This window comes from Pezoporus wallicus, unplaced genomic scaffold, assembly GCF_028554395.1.
Source record: "Pezoporus wallicus isolate ANWC-B61680 ecotype Strahan unplaced genomic scaffold, APGP_CSIRO_Pwel_v1 contig_6464, whole genome shotgun sequence".
NCBI lineage: Eukaryota > Metazoa > Chordata > Aves > Psittaciformes > Psittacidae > Pezoporus > Pezoporus wallicus.
In genome coordinates, this window is record NW_026642130.1 from 3,033,604 (window position 1) to 3,041,329 (window position 7,726).

The 7,726-nt window shown below is 36.3% G+C and overlaps 1 long non-coding RNA gene across 1 annotated transcript; it reads right to left on the reverse strand.

Annotated features, from left to right (window-relative positions):
* Window positions 1-1,870: 1,870 nt before the first annotated feature.
* LOC130609078 (uncharacterized) lies at window positions 1,871-7,479 on the reverse strand. The gene is made up of 3 exons (XR_008974708.1): window positions 7,299-7,479; window positions 4,603-4,668; window positions 1,871-2,002 (listed from the first exon to the last, which is right to left on the reverse strand). It is a non-coding gene; the product is annotated as an uncharacterized LOC130609078 (long non-coding RNA).
* Window positions 7,480-7,726: the final 247 nt, after the last annotated feature.

Sequence of the window (7,726 nt, forward strand, 5' to 3'; positions counted from 1 at the left end):
GAATTCTTTATCACTAGACATTTTTAATTAAGACTGTTTTGTTTTATTTTAGATATGAATTTGAGAAACCCAATGAACAGCTGTGACACCAGAAATCAAAATTCCTTTTTCACTACTCACACTGAACTCAAAGTTTATTTATTCTTTCCAGTTCCCCATCACCATCTGTTAAGCCTCACCCGGTGACTTTTATTGATGCAGTTTGTTTATCCTTAGCCTCATTTTTCACAGAAGATGATAATGCATTTGTTGTTGAAGAAATCGGGGCTGGGGATTTAGAATAAGATTTGGAAGAGTGGATTCACCTGACTTTATATTACTCATGCAGCATTTACATGTTCTTTATTGATCATCCTTGCACTGTCAACATTGGCACTTTCAGAGGGTGAGTCAACTCATTCTTACAACCAATATCTAAGACAGGAGGGACTAAGCACTCCAGGAGTTACCCATCCTTCTCCATTAGCTATAGATGAAGAGTACGCAACTAATCTAGACTAGACATATAGCTGACATCAACAAGGTGAAATTTTCCACCTCATGCGCCACTGACATGGCCATGCTGTAGCTAAAATCAATGGTAGGATTTCTATTTAATCCCTTCTTCAGTCTTTCTAACATGTTCACTAGAGTTAGGCTGGGTGTGCAGTCACAATTTGATGCTCCAGATGTATGACAATGCTGACATGCCATGCAAGTGGCAAGTGAACAAAGATTAAAAAGAATGTGAAGCCCTTTACACTGCAACCTCTTCTGCAGGGTTTTTACAGAATTGTTCTTGTAATAATGAATTACATGTGTGATGTGGTAAAGCATCTTGTACCTTTGTCTTGCATGCTTGTTCCAACATCATTGCGAGAAACCAAATCACCATCAGCCTGAGCTTTGCTAAGCACTGAGCAGAATACATGATATTTTTATACCCAGTTCTGGAATATTAAAGATCCAAGCTCATGAGCAGAGAACTGTCAAGCTGCACGCTTCAATATATGACCATTATATGTGAACTAGAAATCAGACGCAGCAGATTAGTAGTCTGGGGTGTCAGAAATAAGCGACATGATTAAACTAGAAAGGCACTGCTAAATCAACCCATGCAAACCTGATCTTCTGCGCAAAGTGGACTAATATCCCCACAGCCATTCTGGACTTTTATTACATTTTGTATTATGCACGGCCTAATACAAAACTATTATAAAGCTTACATACATTCATGCAAGTAGATCCATATCTTTAATTCTCCTTTAAAAATAATCAACGTAACAACATTTCTGAGCTATATTTAAAATATTTAATGATTCCATTTCCAAATTTCAGAGAAAACCAAGAGAAGATAACTCCTAAAAAATTATTTATATATAACTGATTCTGAAGCTTGTTAGATAATTTCTTTCTCTGGCAGATTTGTAGATGTTACAGAGTTTGTTGAATACTCCAAGATAGCCATGTCTTAGTGGTGGAAGTAGCAATCCCATCACATATCCTTAAACAATGAGATGGGGTATGTGAGGGTAGGGACACAAAAAGATAAGGAATTGAATGTTACCAGTCATTACTAATTTTGGAGATGTAATTTTTTTCAGTAGTGAAAACAAACAAAAGTGGATTTATATTGAGAGATAAATATATTCATCTTAAAAGCTCCCTATTTTGAGGGCTTCTATCTTGTTTTCTATGAAGTATCTTCTTGGTTAAAGGATTAACAGGCATTTTGGTTGTTTGAATGATGGGAGGACAGAAGATGCATTTCACTATCCTTAAACCATCCCTGACACCAACAGATGAATGTCAGGTCTAGTCAGGAGAAACAAAAATGATAGGCATTCCTCTGCCTCCTTGAACAATTTATTCTACTGGAAATGACATTTACCCCTCATGAATGGGTCCTGTACAAAGGCTTTTGTACCACAGACATGACACAAATGTCTTTGGAGCTCTCCAGCAGGGAATTTCTCATGTACCCATAAGAATGGGTTTCACCTTGCAAAAACCGCTCACGGTTCTGATTCAGTAAAGGAAATCAGGTGCTCAACTTAAAGAATGTGTATTCTACCAATAATAAATTTCCCAAGAAAGGAAAATAACTATATACATATGTAACTTCCAGGCTGTGTCTTGTCCCACCATGTGGTGGGATTGAGTTTGGATGTGCCTAAAGAGACAGATTTTCTCATGAAAAAAAATACTTGAATGTTGTACTAGTAAAAGTGAGAGCAGAGTTTAAAGCAGTTCCAGTCCTTAACATATAGGCCAGTTGAGACAGAAGTTAATGAACTTATTATTTGTTTTCCTGTTTATTTCTTGCCTGCCTACCTGCTTTTTCTGCCAATTATAAAGTACAGCAGAAAACAAAAAAAAAAAACTCATTCAGGACTTTGTATATCCAAAAAAGAACCAAAGTGTTACCTTGATAATTGCATTCCTCACAATTTATAAAACTTTTCTTTCTTTTTAATATACTTTGAATATGTGCCCTTGTCAGGACATGTGAGATCACTGGTGTTGTCAAAGATGATCTTTGTCAGTTATCAAAATGAGAACTAATTCAACCTAATCTAAGTTGACAGACAAAATGGTTCATTGGTAAAACAAGCCAGTTCCAGAAACGGGTGCTAAAGAAGAGTACAGGAGCAAGAAATGTGGGTTTATTCTCTCAGCTCAGGTTTTGAAAACTGAAGTTTTAATACCATTCAGCATAATGCATCTATCCAGAGCTATTAGTGGAAAGAACGTATGATAACATACTTCTTACACTGCATTTATACCTTACATATGGTTTACTGTAGCTTGTTCTTTTGCAAAGCTATACAGTACAGTTAATTTCACTGCAATAAAATTATCATTATGATTAGTGATATCAGTGTAGAATTCAGGAAACATTCACACTGTGACTACAAAATTATTCTAAAAATCTATATCTCATCAAATTTTATTCTACCAGAACAGAAAATTAGGATTAGGCTGTTTGACTTTTCTTCAGCAAAGCATTTGATCTTATGTTAAGCTTTGCTGGGCAGGAAACTCTGCTCTCTCTAGTTAGTCCCAGCTATTCTGCCTCTGTAAGTAAAGCTAGATATGAACTTTCTACTTGTGGGATTAAGGGCAGGGAAGACAGGTGGTATAAGGAATAATGGGACTCTGCATGCTATTAAAATTAATCAGTTAAAATTAAAGATACTTTACCCTGGTGCCCCTTGATTGTTGTTGATACGACAATGTCATAACTGATGTATTCAGCTCATGTTTATCTCTTCATAGCTAAACTGAGCTATTCTATTGCTGCACAATCCCAGCATGAACTGAACCATGCAGTTTGCAAATATACGAGCACATTTCTTATATATGGTTCTGATTTATAACAAACAAAGGAAAAAAAGCAAAGATAAAATAATATTAAACATTAGCATCTAATATTTAGCAAGCAGGTGCCTTAGCCAAGGATCCTGTAAAGCCTTATGAACGTGATGTCTCTCAAGCTTTCGCTTCAACCATCAGTGAAACGCAGTCACCTAAAGCTTCTTAGACTGCTCTGAACGTTTTCCCTTTAAACAGCTTGGAATGGAAATCAGCTCCTTGTTCAAAGTGAGAATATTTATGGAAAATATTCACCTCTTTGAATAAAAAAAAAAAAAAAAGTGTTGTTTTCCACTGTCAAAACAAGCTTGTTTTGTTGTTTCTCTTTTGTTGTTTTTGCTTTGGTTTATTTGGTTTGTTTTCTATCTAAAAGCAGATAACACTTGAGAAGCAAAAATCCTTTTAAAAAAAAATCACAAGGGAAAAAAGTCAGTCTTTTGTTAATTGCAGACACCTTGATGTTAACTGCTGACACCAATCTGAGATACCTTGTTTGGCTAGATAAAATATGATGCACCTATGCAAAAGGACATTTCAAGTACCAAAACACTGAATATTTTGCATTTCCTAGTCCTGTCAGGGAAGTCACAGGGTCTTCAAGTGTTCAGGATTAAATTCAATAATGGAAAAGAATTTAAAAAATCCAAGAATTCAATAATTGAAATAATTCAATAAATGATTCAATAATTGAAAAGTATTGAAAAGTAGGAGAGCTAATATATAAAGCCTAAAGTGGCAAATAGTTTAGGAGTGGACAAGCAGTGGATTTATGCAGTTTGCTGATATATGTATAAAGGGTGTTACCTGAGGAAAATAACATTCTGGCAAAACAAAAAGGCAAGTTTCACTTTAAGTAAAGTTGAATAAACTGAATTGTTCAACTCAAATAAGTAAGCTTTAATTTCACTTCTGACAATTGTATTCATTTTAAACTTGTAAAAAAATAAAATATATATTATCTTAAATTGAAGAGTCTTCTACATAAAGAATAAATAAATAAATAAAGGTCATATATTTTTAGTGTATCATCTGAAAGGTAAGGTTTCTGCCTTACCAATGTGAAAAAAATAAAACAAAAGCATGAAATATTTCATTATTCACTGAGAGTCTTCATTTTTTTCAAAGAAGTTTTGACTAAAAACTTTCTTCCAAGTCCAATTCTGAAAATTCTGAGAAAAGGTATCATTTATGTTTTATAGAGAGTGATCATCCTAAGATTGTTTGATGTTTGAACCAAAAACGACTTACCTTCCCTCAGAACTTAAACTAATACAAGGTTCCTTTGAAGTGCTGTTGTTTTTCTGGCTTCTTGGCCTAAAACAGAAATGTCAAGGAAGTAGCATTAGATGCTAAAGCCCAACCTACTTGTTTCCCTGGAACAAGAGAAGTTTCAGAGTATTTCTATGTATCAACAGAAACCACTTCTTTTTAATGTTTTAGTGACTATGATAAAAAAGACTAGGGGATGCCCTCTGATATTGGCAAAGGAGAGAATAGGGCAAATAAAAAAAGACATATCAATGCATTTCCTTCTTTTGATTCAAGAGACATGGTGCAAAAATCTGTTTTCCCAAAGTGCAAACGTGTATGAATTTGTATGTATGTATTTACAGTTTCATGTGGTACGCATTCTTCTCCAGGCAGGCTCCTGTATTATGCATCAGATCCATTCTTCTTACTGTTTTATGGTGTGTAATTTCCCGTTACAGTACAAGTCAGACTGCAACAGTGATGTATTTAATAAAAAATTAGATACATTTCCACTGCCTCTTTTTTTTCCCCCTTCATCTATCTGGGATACTGACCACGTAAAGTTAGTGTTTAAAACACAGTGACTCAAATCACTGCTGAATAAGTAAGATACTCTGTATGCTAGGGGTTCTGTTTCAGCCTTGAAGAATGAAGATGTTTTGTAAAGTGCTAATGCCTGCCACACTCTTGAGTTATGGGTCACGAAAGCAGCAGAATGCTCACCCTAGGGACACAAGCTATCCCACATGTAATATATTTTCCAAAAGTGCAATGTGCACATAATTTCTGGATGTCTGTAAACTTAAAGTTATTACTGCTGCTGTAGTTTGGTTCAGGATTTCTATCCAAAGTCACATTTCTATGAAATTTCTCTCTCTCCCTGCAATTAGTGTACAGGTTAAGAGGTCAATGAAAAAAACCCCAACAACCAAACAAACCAAAAAACCCCCAACAAAATACAAACCCCATTCACCCATATAAAACCAGTGTTCTTGAGTCACTTTTCTTCAGGGAAAGAGTGAAAAGGGACACCTCCTGTCATGTTCAGAAGATAAAAACCCTTGGGTTATTAGAGACCCAGGCCTGGGAATGCAGGTGCTGAAAGTGGTTGTCTCCTGTTCTGAAGCCTGTTGCCAGCCATTTTCTACACATCACCACCCCTTTTCTAAATTGCAGGTGCGGCCTTGATTCACAGTGCAGTAAAGCTGTCTTCAAAACCACATATATTCAAATTTATATGCAAGACTAATAGGCAATATCAAACTAATTGTGATTCACTGGTCAGCAAATGCTGTTCTCTGTCTGAAAGTTGATCAGTGTTACTAATTCAGCAACTTTGTCAAATTCCTGTCATATGGAAAATGCCTCACATGCCTTTGTGTCCATGCTCAAAGACAGAATACCTACCAGAATTAGTCTGGGTAAAGAACTAACTGAGACACAAGAACTAGTCATGACCCAGAACAACCTGAACTGGTTAGATAGACTTGTTTTGATGGTTTGGTGGACTATATGATATCCAGAATTTACTTCCAATCTAAATTGTTATAAATTTGTGATTGATATTCTACCTGGGTTACATTATACTGATAGCACAACTTTCTGATTTAGACTGTATTGGTTTGTATTCAACAGCAACAACAACAAAACAAGGAGTCTCAGGTAAGAAGTTATTACAGAAACCTCTGAGGCAGGAACTGGAGAACTGCTAGAGAAAAGATTAAGAAAATCCCAAAGGACATAAACTCAGAGACCACAAGAGGTTCATGAAAGCTGAGAAAGTAGCAAAGGCCCAGAACTGAAAGAAGTTTGATGTCTTTTCTAGGTTAGAAGATACTTGTTGTCTTACGGGGTATGACAACCTGCACTTAAGCAGTGTTATAACAACTGCTCTGATGAGGATGGGACTTACATGACCTGCCAATTATATGCACTCCTGCTGCATAGTAATAAATAGGTCTTATTACGATAGTGAATATACAGCCACATCCACACTAGGAAGTAAAAACATGTTACTAAATAAACATGCAAAAAGTATCTTAATCATTCTTGTTCTTAAACTGGTAGTACGGTACCTATTCTGCATTTGACCCATGCTATTGACCTTCTTCTAAACCATTTCTGGACACTGTTTGGGAATTAACACAAGAAAGGTATTCTTTTCGGTAAGTATATGCACGTGATCATCTTCTTTGGGAGATTAAGAGAAATTAATGGTATATACGGCTAAGAGATAACAAGTGTATTCAGGGCCAAAGAACTGGTCCTGACACTGGTTAACTAGTGAGTTAATTTTCTGTTAAAGTACCCAATCAGTTTCACTGATTCTGAGAGGGGAACATGGACCAGAAACAGAGAGAGATCTGATTTCAATGTATGTTTTTGCCTCATTCATCTTTAAGAAAGTGCTTACACAACATCATGAAGACACAGCTGTGCTTAGATATTAATTGTATTTCAGCTCCTTTTATAGATACTGTCTGGATCACTGGGCACCAGAACTGATGGTATTGGAAGTTAAAATAGGAGATTTTACTTTCATTGTAGTACCCACTGTGGGAATGTTTCTGGGTTCTGGGAGCTAATATCGAGAGATAATTGCCGCATTCAGGTACAAAAAGTAACAGACGGGAATTAAAGTTATGCAGCTTGGCTATCATCTTAGACTATAATCAAAGGAGGAAGACAGGTACCTCTAGAAGGTGATACACCATCTAGCCTCCAGTGTCTGGTCCACAAGCATGAAGTCTCCCATAGTCCCATCTTATAGATGCCAAAAGATGTTCTAAGGCATCCAAACGATTATCGAACAAATAGAAAGACCATAATTGCTCTCTATGTATGCAATATTTAAATTTCCAGAAGTGAGATGGATCTCAACCTCTTTGGCTTATAGAATCACAGAATAGTTAGGGTTGGAAAGGACCTTAACATTATCAAGTTCCAACCCCACTGCCATGGGCAGGGACACCTCACACTAAACCATAACACCCAAGGCTCTGTCCAACCTGGTCTTGAACACTGACAGGGATGGAGCATTCACAACCTCCCTGGGCAACCTATTCCAGTGCCTCACCACCTTACCAGGAAAGAATTTTCTCCTTATATCCAATCTAAACTT